Here is a 15,078-nt window from a genome sequence, read left to right as displayed (position 1 = left end):
TTCCAGCCTGTCTCAGCTATGTAAAGAAGAGTTCAGGGAAGGGGTTTGTATCCTACTAAAGAAATATCAGCATCTCTCTGAGGGGCCTAATGTGATGATGGCAATGGGAGGTAAAAGTGGGAGACCCTAAGCGAGAAGGAAAACTCAGGTGGACTGAATTGGGTTGTGGAGATTCCCATCGGAGGTTCTCCCCTCCTGGAGATTCTCTATTATTTAGGTTTTCTTTTTTTTTTCTCCCCCCAGATTTACTGAGGTATAATTGACAAATAAAATTGTATATATTTAGAGTGTTCACTGTGATGATTTGATATATGTATACATTGTGAAATGATCGCCACAATTAAATTAATTAACACATCCATCACCTCACATAGTTACTCTGTGTGTGTGTGTGTGTGTACCTGTGTGTGTGTGTGTGTGTGTGTGTGTGTGTGGTGAGAATGCTTAAGATCTAACCTCTCAGTAGTATACAATGTAGTATTGTTATCTGTAGTCATCATGCTGTGCATTAAGTCCCCAGAACTTATTCATCTTATGACTGAGGGTTTGTACCCTTTGGCCAACAACTACTATTTTCCCCTCCTCCTAGTCCCTGGCCACCACCACTCTACACTCTGTTTCTATGAGTTCAATTTTTTTTAAATTAAATTTTATTGGAGTATAGTTGCTTTACAATGTTGTGTTATTAGTTTCTGCTGTACAGCAAAGTGAAGCAGCTATATGTATACATATATCCCCTCTTTTTTGGATTTCCTTCCCATTTAGGTCACCAGAGAGCATTGAGTAGAGTTCCTCGTGCTATACAGTAGGTTCTATTTCATACATAGTAGTGTATATATGTCAATCCCGATCTCCCAATTCATCCCACCCACCCTTCCCCACCTTGGTATCCATACATTTGTTCTGTGAGTTCAATTTTTTTTAAGTGTCCACATATGAGTGAGATCATACAGTAGTACACTGTATTTATCTTGACAGCCTCAGGCTTTGAAGGTTCTGGACTTTTTATTTTTGGGAAGGGAAGCAACTTCTGAGGAAAACAATGAGGTTGGTGTTTACCTGCGTGTTTGATTTGAGTAGCATGGGACCCCACCGTCCCATGCATCTGTTGATCCCTTGCTCCTTGTAGAAACCTTGTCTTGGCCCAAATGTCAGATCCAGAGTCCTCAATCTGGTTCTGCACTCTGGGGTGGGGAAGAGAGTGTAGTGATTGCCAAGTGAACCAAAGATGACCATAAGGTAAGCAGGTGACTGGTAAACTCTGCCCATCATAAGGCTATCCTGACAAATGTTATTTTGCAAGGGTACATATGAGGCTCCCCAGTGACTAGATGAACAAGATCACTATTTCTGCAAACCTGTCCTCTGATAAACACACACTCCCGCCGGATGGTGCCAGGACACGGTAGTTTGAGTGTTTTAGTTACCGGTTCTTGCCCCTCCTGTTGTGCCTGGTAACTAAGATGCTGTCAAGAAAATACAGCAGGGCTTGTATGAGCTTAAAAAGAGCATTTCAAAATATTGCATTAGCATTAGCCTTTTGTTCCTTCAGTCTGTTTTTCCTAGAACAAATGTAATCTTAGTTGCTACAAATTCTGTTTAAAATAGCTCTTCTGATGAGTCACCTAAAGTTAAGCTGCAGATATGGTATTGTTTTAGCCATGTCAAGCTTGAAATATTAGCCAAGTCCTAGTAACGACTCACTGGGGGGAGCTGGTGACATGCTCTCACATGTGTTTTGGGGAAGATCCTAAAATGTCCAGAGAGACAGACATGCCTCGGATGAGTCGGTCAGTGTTATGCATCTCAGAACAGGCTGTAACAGCGTCAAAATGTAAGGAATGGTCTCTGCAGGCTCAGAAGCTCCTCACGGCCTAAGACACGTGAAAATTCTGCCTATCATACACCAGCCCTGCCCCAGCAAGTGGACAGAAACTTGGGGAAGTCTCCAAGGGGCCATGCAGAGGGGTCAGAGGACCTTGCAGATGCTCTGAGGAAGAAATAAAAGCTTTAAACAGAACATCATGCCACGACTTTAAAGGTCATTATCTAGTTTGCACTTACATCAGACTCTAAATATTGTCAGAAAGTGGATAATTCGCCAGGACCATGAACAGTAAAATCGCTCAAAATAGACCACAGAAATCTTCAAGGCCAGTATGGCTGTGGCAGGCTGTGATGCTCAAACCTGATGCTGCCTCGTGAGAGACCTCAACTGGGAGGAGAGACAGCAGCTGCTTAAAGGAACATTTACACTCACTGACACTCAAAAATTGCAAAAACTTTTCGGGCCATGTGAGTGCATGAGACATTGTCTCTCCCTTTCCAAATGGAAGTGGTGTGGGACTGGAGACTCGTACTCCTTAAGTGAAGTCCTTTGTCAGAAACCAGCTGTACTATGGCCTCTAAGTGTTCTGCCCTTCTCCCTTCCTATGGTATAGCTTGGTGCCTAGTTAGCACTGAGCAGTAGCTAGCAGCTTTACCGTCCTGCTGTCCCCACCCTCTGTTGGCCAAAGCCAGGTCACCTCCTGCCAGGCAGCTGCTGGGTGAAAGTCCAGAACAGTTCTCCTGAATAAACAAGTCAAAGAAAGGCAATTCCCAGCAGTGGATGGGGCTGTGCTCCAGAAGTCTATTTGTAAATCTGTCCTTTGGAACTTGGAAGACATCCCCCAGGAGGAGCAATGTTATGCATTGTGGCTAGGTTTGCAGGCTAGCTCGCAGCATGGATTTCACTCATATCAGACTTGGGAAGCAGTGCTCTAGAACTCACCTTCATGGGTAATAGATCTGTGGTCTCTTCGCTTTAGTTTACAGACATTTGCTGGGCTACGTATGGTATCAGCTCATGTGGGATTCCAAGCTGCCTCATATTTGGGGGGGTGGGTTGATTCAGTGGTTCGCAGGTGCCAAAACGGTGGCTGAGATTCTCCCAGCTTCATGAACCCCCAGCTGCCCTTTCCCACCCACACACTTCAGGCTGAGGGTGAAGAGATGACTATTCTGGCTTTTCTTTTTTTATTTATTTTTGGCTGCGTTGGGTCTTCGTTGCTGTGCGCGGGCTTTCTCTAGTTGTGGCAAGCAGGGGCTACTCTTCATTGCGGTGCACGGGCTTCTCACTGCGGTGGCTTCTCTTGTTGTGGTGCATGGGCTCTAGGCATGTGGGCTTCAGTAGTTGTGGCACACGGGCTCAGTAGTTGTGGCACACGGGCTCAGTAGTTGTGGCTCGTGGGCTCTAGAGTGCAGGCTCAGTAGTTGTGGCTCACGGGCTTAGTTGCTCTGCGGCATGTGGAATTTTCCCGGACCGGGGCTCGAACTTGTGTCCCCTGCATTGGCAGGCGGATTCTTAACCACTGCAGCACCAGGGAAGCCCTTATTCTGGCTTTTCTTAATTTGGTTCTCAGGGTATCCTGGTGTTGGTCCAGACAGCCTGTGTGAGAATCCTGCCTTCTCCACTTACACAAGTTGCATAGCCTCTCTGAGCTACAGTTTCTCATCAGCAAAATTGCAGTAATGTATTCCTAAGAGAGCCATAGGGTTGCCTCCCTGACATCTGTTCTCCTTCTCTTGGCAACTACCATGACTTTTGTTAGGATATTCACATCTCTCCCCAGGAGCAGACCCCTCTGCTCCCGAAGCCTCAGCCTAGTGCAATTCCATTTCCAGGTCATTATTATAGACCCAGTGCTGGCCTCATTCAGGCCAATGAGCTTGCTGAAGTTTACCGGTTACTCCCAGAAAAAAAAATGTTCCCTCTCTCCCGCTAGATAAGGATGGGGGTTATATGTGGTCCCACTCTGAGACTGCAACAGGGGTCAGCTCTAGTTGGTAGCTCTCACTGTGCGTGGCAGAGTGGAGAGATGGAAAGCAGAGGACGCCTTGATGAAGTTGCTGGACTCCTAAATCGACCCATCCTGAAGCCTGTTCTACTTCTGTTGTTTCAAGTGTGTGAACCAATACTCCCCTTTACTTTGTGCCATTTTGAGTTGAGCTTTCTGTTCTTGTAATGGAAGACATTTTTTTAAAAAAATTAATTAATTTATTTATTTATTTTTGGCTGTGTTGGGTCTTCGTTTCTGTGCAAGGGCTTTCTCCAGTTGCGGCGAGCAGGGGCCACTCTTCATCGCGGTGCGCGGGCCTGTCACTGTCGCGGCCTCTCCCGTTGCGGAGCACAGGCTCCAGACGCGCAGGCTCAGTAGTTGTGGCTCACGGGCCTAGTTGCTCCGCGGCATGTGGGATCTTCCCGGACCGGGGCACGAACCCATGTCCCCTGCATTGGCAGGCGGATTCCTAACCACTGTGCCACCAGGGAAGCCCTGGAAGACATCTTTAACTGATACATCACAGCACAGGATTTATCATGAGTATTAAATTGGATAACGCATTCACAGTATTTAGCACAGAGCCTAACTTATAAAAATGACTTCCACCCTTCCAGACCAAGGGCATTAGTGGGACAGACCACCATTTCTCAAGTCTTTGTTGGGGCTAGGGAAGAAGAGGGTCTGACTCAGCAGATCCCAACTAGACCTTAGCCTGTTTAGAGGTTTGGGCATCTTGCCTGGGCTGGGAGGTGGCCTTGCTGGACTGGTTCTAGTTTTAGGATCAACCTCTTTGGAGGGAGTGGGCTTTATAAGCCTGGGGTTCCCCTAGACCCTGGGCAGGTATATGTGTTGAAGAGGGTTGGGGGAAAAAGAAGGAAGAAAGGAGAGAACCATGATTTGCTAGAGAAATAACAGAAGGACTTATCTTTGGGATCAGGGTTAATCTCTTCCCTTCTTTCTTTCCTCATTTCCCTCCTCACTTTTCCTTACTCTCAGTTCTCACCAGGCCTGAGGAATAAGGGGACCTCAGAGTTGGGAGGGATTCCTGATGAGGGAGGGGACGTCTTTACTGGAGGGGGACAGGAGAACTTCTCCTATCTCACTCTAGTGACTTATTTAAGTGTAGCAGGGATCTCAGTTTGCAGACTAAAAGGTGGATTTAGACTCCTATAGGAGGTTGGCAAGGCTGGTGTCTTGGAGTCCTGGCACGAAAGATAAGGATGTAGGCAAGACAGCCCGGTTCGTGGACAAAGGGTTGTGTTGTGACTGTGGTAGGAGGGCTGTAAGTCAGATTTCTGGTCATTTCATCACCCCTAGATTTAGGCCTGCGTCCCTAGTGAGAGGAGACTGCAATAAAAGAATAAGTTGACACAAAGCTGGCAGGACTGAAAGCTCTGTAAGGGACCTTGTTCACGTGACATCACTGCTTTGCAATCTTTCTGCATACGAAGGGTAGAGCTCGTTTGTCCCAATTTAGCACGCTGCTTTTGGAATATGCTAGAACACAGGATGGAGAAGGAGTGTAAGAAAACATTTCTTCATAAAAATGGGTTAAGGGTGCCATATTCCAACAGTGAAATGGATGACTAGAAGTGAAAATAGAACTCCTACGAAATCCGACTAGAACAGGACTGACCTGCCAGCGTCTTATCTGGACGTGAGATTTATGACTGTGGTCAAGAATTGCCCTCGCCTTTGTTTTTATCAGCCACATTCCATTAATGCCTCATAATGAAGCTGTGGTCAATAAAAAACCCAGTTGCTTTTTACATGAACTGCTGCCAAGCCAGGAATCCCCATGAATTTGTACGGTCAATTTTTTTTTTTAAACAAAATACACAGCTGAATAATGATCCTTGCTGAATTTCGTGCTGTGCAGATTATTTTGCATCTTGCTTCTTTCATCTCTTAGCTATGACTCTAAACTTTGTGCTTATCTTCTTCATTCAATTCATATATAAAAATGCTGACTAAGGCAGGGTAAAAGAACGATGACTCTGATGGAAAACTTCCTGCTGATGGACACCAGTTATTTATCAATCCTCTGTGGATATGGCTATTTAGTCAGCTGCAAAACCATGTCACAATGCTTCTATACCACTCACCTTCCCAACCTTATCTATCAGTGAATCGTGAGATGTTTTGTCTAAGGCTTCACTGAAATCAAGTTACATTGCCTCTGGCATTTTGACCCCTAGCAGTCTGGCACTTACCCAATATCTTGCATGTCCTGGTAGGCTCTCATAAATGTTTGTTGAATTAAATTGGATTCCCTGAATCATCTGCTTAATAGCCATATATTTAAAAAAAAAAAAGGAAATGAGACATGATTAATTGATGAGATACTTGGTTTCCTAGTGCTCTTTACATTCCTTTTCATTGTTTTAAATCAAAATGTAAGTGTCACACATTACAGAAAAATAAAATGTAGACTATGACTGACAATAACCATTGTGCCATTTATTACCATTATCCATATCCATTATTATAATTTTTTACTTTTAAAAGCAATCATAAAAACATCATTTTTCATCTAATCTATTCTAGCTACTTTTCTGTTACTGAGTAGAACTCGTTTGTATGGATCTCATTCTTTTCGAAGTGTTTAATAAATTGTCTGTTTAAATGCTTCAGGTTCTGACATCACAATCATTTGTCTTTAAACTATGGAGCTAATTAATTCTTCCTAAAGTATATTCAGCTTCTACCATATGCCAGATCTTGGCTCAGAATGACAAGGAACTAAAGAGAAAAAAATGGGCAAGGTCCTGGCTGGTCAGATGCTTAGAATCTGATAGGGGTCATAAAATAAGCACATAATGATGGAACAAGGGCCCATGTGTTAAGGGCTGCAGAGGAGTGTGCCACATGCTCAACTTGAGTTTTTCTGCTGCTCTTAGGACAGCTAAAGCTGATGGGCTCTCTGCCTTCAGAGAGCTCCTGCACAGGCAGCTGTGCTAAAAGAGGTACTTGATCTGGGTGAGGGTCCCGTGCTGCTTCCCTCTATCTGTTGGTTATCAGATCGACACAGGGTCCTGATCACAGAGACTACAGCAGAGAGAGGAAGAGGAAGAAGCCAGGAAAGCAGAAGCCGGTTGTGGTAAGTAGACTCTCAAGGTGACCTCCCTGAACTTCAACTGTGGCATTCACACCTTTGTATATTCCCCTCTTCTTTTTTTTTTAAATTTATTTTATTTTATTTTTTAATTTATTTTTGGCTGCGTCGGGTCTTTGGCTTTCTCTAGTTGCGGCGAGCGGGGGCTACTCTTTGTTGCGGTGCGCAGGCTTCTCATCGCATGGCTTCTCCTGTTGCGGAGCACGGGCTCTAGGCACGCGGGCTCAGTAGTTGTGGCTCACGGGTTTAGTTGCTCCGCGGCATGTGGGATCTTCCCAGACCAGGGCTCGAACCCGCGTCCCCTGCATTGGCAGGCGGATTCTTAACCACTGCGCCGCCAGGGATGTCCCTATTCCCCTCTTCTTGAGTGCGGATGTGGCCTGTGACTTCTTTCTAACCAATAGAGTACATTAAAGGTGATGGAATGTGCATGATTATTGATTTGGTTACATATATAATCTTAGTGCCATTTTGCTGAATGGCTCTTTTAGCTTTGTGGAAGTAAATAGCCATGTGGGGAAACCCCAAGTGCCAAGGACCTGTGAGCAGACTCTAAGAGCTGAGGGTGGCCACTGGCTGACAGTCACCATGAAAATGAAGACCTGAATGCTACACCCACAGGGAACTGAATTCTGCCACCTGAGTTCTGAGTGAGCTTGGAGCAGACTTTTCTCTAGGCTGGCCTTAGAAGAGAACATAGCCCTGGCTGATACCTGATGGCAGCCTTCTGAGACCCTAAGCAGAGGGTTCAGTTAAGTAATGGCTGGACTCTTGAACCATAGAAACTACGAGATAATAAATGTGTCATAGTAAGCAGTTGAATTTGTGGTAGTGTCATTAAGCAGCAATAGGTGACTAATATACCACTGGTTGGTCTCTTTTGCCTTCCATAAGAACTGCAGGATGAAGAAGAGCCAGAGGGAAGAGGTTGGAAGGGAAACTCAGCAACTTTATGAAGAGAAGGTAGTGACTAGAGAATGGGCTTTTGCTGTGAAGCTCTGCCATGTTTATTCACTCATTCATTCACTTATCCATTCATGTGTTAAAGGATGTTAAATTGGAAGTATGGACAGACACATCAAGATATATGTATCAGTCAGGTTTCAGGGAAGAATATTGCTATAGACTGAATTGTGTCCCCCTAAAATTCATAACTGAAGCTCTAAACTCCAGTACCTCAGGGTGTGATTGTATTTGGAGAGAGGGACTGTAAAGAGATAATTGAGTTAAATAATGAGGCCATTAGGATGAGCCCCAATCAAATCTAACTGGTGTCCTAATAAGAAGAGGAGATTAGGATACACAGAGAGACATCAGAGACGTGTATCCACAGAGTGGTAACGATGTGAAGAGACAGCAAGAGAGCGGCCTTATGTAAGCCAAGGAGAGAGGCCGCAGGAAAATCAGCCCTGCCAGCACTTTGATCTCGGACTTCTAGCCTCCAGAACTGTGAGAAAACAAATTTCTGTTGTTTTATCCACTCAGTCTGTGGTATTTTGTTATGGCCGCCCAAGCAGACTAATACTGATATAGAAACCACTCTAGATATTTTAAGCACAGAAGGATTTAATACAGATTTCAAAATCACTGGAAGAGCTGGAGTAGCTGGGGTTGGGGCTGCCACCAGAACTAATGTGTTCAAGAATGTACTGCTGGGGGCTTCCCTGGTGGCACAGTGGTTAAGAATCCACCTTCCAAGGCAGGGGACACGGGTTCGAGCCCTGGTCCAGGAAGATCCCACACGCAGCGGAGCAACTAAGCCCGTGTGCCACAACTACTGAGCCTGCGCTCTAGAGCCTGCAAGCCACAGCTACTGAAGCCCACGTGCCTAGAGCCCGTGCTCCACAACAAGAGAAGCCACCGCAATGAGAAGCCCGCGCACAGCAACGAAGAGTAGCCCCCACTCACCGCAACTAGAGAAAGCCTGCGTGCAGCAACGAAGACCCAACACAGCCAAAAAAAAAAAAAAGACCAGTAGGATATTAGAAATGAAAAAAAGAATTATATAAAAAAACCAAAACCCAAAGGGGTATAGCTCCAATATGAATTATTTGAGTTAAATTGTTTTACACATATAAATGGCATGCAATATTACCTTTTATGTAAATACTGAGGTAGGTACTGTTCCATCTATATTACCATATCTTATTGTTACCCTTGAACATTTTTATTCATCTTTAATGTAAATTTATGTTCAGCCTGATGAGTCCCTGATTATGACATCCAGTGAGCACGGGGTAATCTTTAATCTCAATAATTCCATTAATTCTAAGTGTTACCTTAGTTTCTTGGCCTGATTGACTTTCAGTGAATATATCACCATATTCATTCCACAGTGACTCCCAGTGATCCCCACTGTTGGTATACACGTCCTATCGTAATTACTAAATGGTTAGTAACTGGCTTCTTTTTTTAAAAAAATTAATTAATTAATTAATTTTTATTTATGGCTGTGTTGGGTCTTCGTTTCTGTGCGAGGGCTTTCTCTAGTTGCGGCGAGCGGGGGCCACTCTTCATCGCGGTGCACAGGCCTCTCACTGTCGCAGCCTCTCCTGTTGCGGAGCACAGGCTCCAGATGCGCAGGCTCAGTAGTTGTGGCTCACAGGCCTAGTTGCTCCGCAGCATGTGGGATCTTCCCAGACCAGGGCTCGAACCCTTGTCCCCTGCATTGGCAGGCAGATTCTCAACCACTGTGCCACCAGGGAAGCCCCCAGTAACTGGCTTCTGACCAACAGATTACAATCAAAGTAAAATGGGATGTCACTTCTCAGTTTTATTTATTTTTATTTTATTTTTAAAAATTTGTTTTATTAAGGTATAGTTGATTTACAATGTTGTGTTAATTTCTGCTGTACAGCAAAGTGATTCAGTTATATATGTATATACGTATATATATATGTATATATATATGTATATTCTTTTCCATATTCCTTTCCATTATGGTTTATTACAGGGCATTGAATATAGGTCCCTGTGCTATACAGTAAGACATTGCTGTTCACCTCAGTTTTAAATACAAAAGACCATTGTTTCCCTGTGACATTCTCTCTTGTGTTCCCGCCCTTTCTCTTTCCCCTTGTTTCTGTTCTCTTCCTCTGTGCTCTCTCTCTTTTATCCCTGAAACTGGGAAGCAAGCACCAATGTTAAGAGCTACTCTATAGACAGGCTCACGTGAGGCTTCTTAACTGCATCTAGTATCCTGGCTGCAAGGGAGCTGTAGTTTTTAACTTTCCAGCCTCTGTAGCACAGGAAGGCACAAAGAAGGGTATGGGAAGGGATGCTGAAGCTTATAGACATATCCAGCGCCATATGCTAAACAGCAGAGCAAAGCAAGTGCCAAGACATTTGAAGTATAGGGTTGGCCAAAAAGTTTGTTTGGGTTTTTCCATACCATCTTATGGAAAAACCCAAATGAACTTTTTGGCCAACCCAATAGATCCCTGAAACTGATAACAGAATTAATTAAACTGCTCACTTACCTCAAAGATAGAAAAAGCATGGAAAAGAGAGGACTTGCAAAGAGGATTTCTTAGGAAAAGTTGTGCGGTTTTATCTCCGCCTATCCTAAGCAATAGGGCTGAGTGCTTCTCTTATCACTTCAGGTGAGTAAGAAGGTATTTATTAGGACCACTTCGGGAGTTTGATGTGGATCCCCTGAAATTTGGTCATGGGAGGGTTCCTACTGGACTTTTGTCGGACTTTTGCCTTGGAAAATGTAAAAGATAGGGATGGTTAGGTGAGCTGCTCAGACCTTGGGAGTGAAGGAGAGGTAGTTGATCTGGGCAGCTTGCTCTTCTAGAGTTTGCTGTGGCAGAAAATGTGTGAGTGTTTCAAGAGCTATGGAATGTCACAGGAGAAGTGAATTGGGAGAGTTGAGGGAAGCATTAGAGTTGAATCAGTGTAGAATTAGCTAAACTGAGGAGGGCAGAGTATAGCATTCCAGGGAGAGGGAACAGCATGTGCAAAGCCTTAGAGGCATTTTCAAAGGACCTGGAATGTCCGAGGAAAAGTTAAATGCTCAGTGCAGCTGTGGTATAATTTGGGGGTGCAGGGAGTACAAAAAATTAGCTTGGGAAAATGCCCTAAGTACATGTTGTACTTCCAAGCTTAGCCTTTGTCCTTAAGGAACTAGGCAATTACTGCAGAGGTTTTTTTCCTTTTAAATTGACACACTAATTTTTAGAACATTGCAGATGTGCAGAAAAACAGAGCAGATAGTACAGAGAGTTCCCACATAGCCCCACAGTTTCTTCTATTACTAACATCTTATAATATCATAGTGACATTTGTTACAATTGATGAATCTTATATTGACACATTATTATTAATAAAGTTCATAGTTTATTCAGGTTTCCTTACTTTTTACTTAATGTCCTTTTTCTGTTCCAGGATCGCATCCAGAACACCACATTACATTTAATTGTCATGCTTCCTTAGGCTCCTCTTGTCTGTGACAGTTTCTCAGGCTTTCTTCTTTTCGATAACATTGACAATTTGAGGAGTATTGGTCAGGAATATTGTAGGATGCTTTTCAATTGGAATCTGACTGTTGTTTTTCTCATGATTACACTGGAATTCTGGGTACTATGGATTTTTCAGTATAATTTGACCTATGTTTTACAAGAGTGATTTGGGGCCAGTGTGAAGGGTGAGTTAGATGGAGTATATTAAGTTGGCGCCATTCCATTGGCAAGCCTTGCAATGGCTTACCATCACAATTATTATTATTTCAATTTTAATTTTTTAAATTAATGTACAGTTGATTTACAGTGTTGTGTTATTTTCAGGTGTACAGCAAAGTGATTCAGTTATATATTCTTTTACAGATTCTTTTCCATTATAGGTTATTATAAGATATTGAATATAGTTCCCTATGTTATACAGTAGGTCCTTGTTGCTTATTTTATATATAGTAGTATGTATCTGTTAGTCTCAAACTCCTGATTTATCCTCCCCCCCTTTCCCCTTAGGTAACCGTAAGTTTGTTTTCAATGTCTGTGAGTCTATTTCTGTTTTGTAAACGAGTTCATTTGTAACATTTTTTAAAGATTACACATGTAAGTGATATCATGCGATATTTGTCTTTGTCTGACTTACTTCACTTAGTATGATATTCTCTAGGTCCATCCATGTTGCTACAAATGGCATTATTTCATTCTTTTTTATGGCTGAGTAATATACCATCACAATTATTGAATTAAAAAATCTAGAGAAAGACAAATACTGTATGATTTCAATTATATGTGGAATCTGAAAAACGAAACAAATGAACAAACATAACAAAACAGAAGCAGAGTCACAGATTCAGAGAACAAACAGGTGGTTGCCAGATGGGAGGGGAGTGGAGGAAGGAAAGAAATAGATGGGGAAATTAAGAGATACAAACTTCTAGTTATAAAATAAATGAGTCATGGGGATAAAATGTGCAGTGTGGGGAATATAGTCAATAATAATACGATATCTTTGTATGGTGACAGACGGTAACTAGACTTATCACAGTGAACAGTTTGTAATGTACAGAAATATGGAGTCACTGTGTCATGCACCAGTAACTAACATAGTGTTATAGGTCAATTATACTACAAAAACAAACAAACAAAACTCATAGAAAAAGAGATCAGATTCATGGTTACCAGAGGTGGGGGGGATGGGGGAGGGGGAATTGGATGAAGGTGGTCAAAAGTTACAAACCTCCAGTTATAAGATAAATAAATACTAAGGATGTATTGTACAACATGATAAATATGATTAACGCAGCTGTATGTTACATCTGAAAGTTGTTAAGAAAGTAAATCCTAAAAGTTCTCACCCCAAGGGAAAAATATTTTTTCTTTTTCTTTTCTTTTCATATGAAATGATAGATGTTTACTGAACTTGTTGTGGTAATCATTTCATGGTGTATGTACTTCAAATCTTTATGCTGTGCACCCTAAAACTTACACAATGCTGTATGTCAATTATATCTCAAAAAAACTGGAAGAAAAAAATCATACTCTTTAATATGACTTACACAGCCCTATGGGATCTGGACCCAGCCTGCCTTTCTGACCTCATCTCCGGACACTCTCCTCTTTGCTCTTAATGCTTCAACCCCACTGGCTTTTGTTTCCATTTCTTGAAGGTGCAAGGTTTGCTACCCTCAGGACATTTGAGTGATTTTTGCTATATAATCCAGGTAGAAGAGGAATTGGGCCTGAATTAGAGGAGAAGGGACAGGTCAGAGAGCATATATGTGGTACAACTGAAAGGATTTAACTGATTGGATGTACGAAATAAAGAAAAGAGAGGATTTGGGCACAGTTCTGAGACTTTGTAGTCTGAACGACTTGATCACTAGACTTGCCCATTCACTGAGAAGGGGAATGCAGGAGCTTGGGCAGGGGGGGCATCATGAGATCACGATGACATACCAAGTTTGATTTGCTAGTGGGCCATCAAGATGTTCTTGTCCAGCAGGCGATGGACATCATGAGTCTTGAGTTCAGGAGGGAGGTTGTGTGGAATAAGAGCAACTGCCAAACAAGAGATTATGGCGGGGGCGCTGATTATTAATTCAACTGGGATAAACCCAAGGGACATATCTGCAGTAATTCAAACCCTTGGCAGCAAATAGTTTAATGTGAACTTCAGGTCAGTAGAGAAATGAAATTTATTTTGGAGACTATCAGGCAAAAGGAGGCCAGGACTTTGGGGAGGATTTTGTGGTCATTCCACTCACCAGGCTTAGGCTAATGACTGCTTCTTTTCTACTGGAATGAGACTTTGGGACTTGAGAAGGCTGCTATATTAACTAATTAATATAGCCTCAGAAAAAGTAGCAGAGAGGTTTGGGGTTTAGACAGAGTTATATAAGCGGAAAATAGAGCGGTGGACAGGTCAGGTTATGATGAAAGTGCTCCCAGGTATGTCATTATGCCACTATATTTACTGTCTTTGTACTACTATATTTACATTTTATAAAAGTTACAAAAGTGGTACAGCCATGCTTTGCAGATGCTGTAGATTGGTTCACTTAATAACCATTGAAACCACTTTCTCCTTTCTTTTACTGTAGAGGCTGGAAAGCAAAATACATAAATTCCAAGATCTCATTAAAACTGGAGGTGGCCACGAAATACAGTCTGAGTTCATGAGGAGTTCCCAGAAGTCCTTGCAGTGGGGTTCCATTTCTGAATAGAAAGGCAAAGATATGTGAGGAGAAGCTTTTTGCCCTTCTGACTTCTCCTAGCCTGGAGCTTAGATACAATGCCTGGAGACAGCAGCCCTTTTGTTACGAAGAGAATGAGAAGTGTAAACTGAGAATGGTGAAGCCTGATTTCATCATGACATCCTTTAGCAGCTGGGCTGGTTCTGGTCCACCCACTTCTGGATTTTGTGTTATGTGAAAAAAGCGCTGTTACTTCTTTACACCAGTAAACTGACTCTCAAACTTAGCTGCCCATTAGAATCACCTGTGGAGGTTTAACTCACCCAATGTTTACATGACCCTTTATACCACCAGTTGAATGGGAATTTCCGGTGATGGGACCTAAGATTCTGTAATATTTAAAATTCCCCAGGGGATTCCAATGTGTAGCCAAGTTTGAGAACCAGTGTTTTTTTAAGCCATTGTTTTTTGTTTTTGTTTTGTTGTTGTTATTCACAGGTGGATGCTATTGTTACAATACATGTGTCAAAACTATATTTAAATAATAGAAGCATATATATTCCCCCATTTCCAATCAGCTCCATTGCTACTACTGTCCCTAGGGGAAACACAATCCTCATGGTGCTGTGCCACTTTCAAAATTTCCTGTCTGCATGTACCAATGTATATTAGTTTTTTATTATAAAAATCCTCTAGAGGCTGTTCAAGTGGGGCCTGAGAAGTGACGTTGCCAGAGAGCCTGGGAAAATCAGGACAGTACTAATGTCAATTAACTTTCTATCTACATAAACCATTAGAACATCTGCGGAATGTCAATATTTTAGCATCCAAACTACTTCCCCCTTCTAGAAAAACATATTTCATTGATACAGTCTAATCTTCTACTTCAGGTGTTTAAAAATTGCATATAACTTTTTGACCATGATTAATCATTTAACTATGAGACACAGAAAATGTTGACCATGATGTCGCTGGGCATCAATGTAAGGCAATCC

General features: G+C 42.5%; 1 long non-coding RNA gene and 1 pseudogene across 4 annotated transcripts in view; one reads left to right on the top strand and one right to left on the bottom strand.

Moving 5' to 3' along the window:
* The window catches only part of LOC309605602 (large ribosomal subunit protein eL42 pseudogene), a 621,562-nt pseudogene that overhangs the window by 203,944 nt on the left and 402,540 nt on the right, over positions 1-15,078 (top strand). The gene's annotated exons all lie outside the window — the stretch shown is intronic.
* Positions 1-15,078, bottom strand: part of LOC309605621 — a 33,219-nt gene that overhangs the window by 2,720 nt on the left and 15,421 nt on the right. The window contains exons 2-3 of one of the 3 annotated variants that reach the window (XR_014231442.1): positions 6,035-6,106; positions 1,060-5,318 (exon numbers count right to left, since the gene is read on the bottom strand). This is a non-coding gene — a long non-coding RNA (uncharacterized lncRNA). Of the gene's footprint in view, positions 1-1,059; positions 6,107-15,078 lie in introns of all 3 variants that reach the window. The other 2 variants (XR_014231441.1, XR_014231443.1) reach the window with 2 other exon arrangements.

Source organism: Balaenoptera borealis (genome assembly GCF_965194805.1).
Source record: "Balaenoptera borealis genome assembly, chromosome: 11".
Lineage (NCBI taxonomy): Eukaryota > Metazoa > Chordata > Mammalia > Artiodactyla > Balaenopteridae > Balaenoptera > Balaenoptera borealis.
The sequence above is the reverse complement of the archived record's forward strand: the minus strand, read 5'-3'. Positions and strand labels throughout refer to the sequence as shown.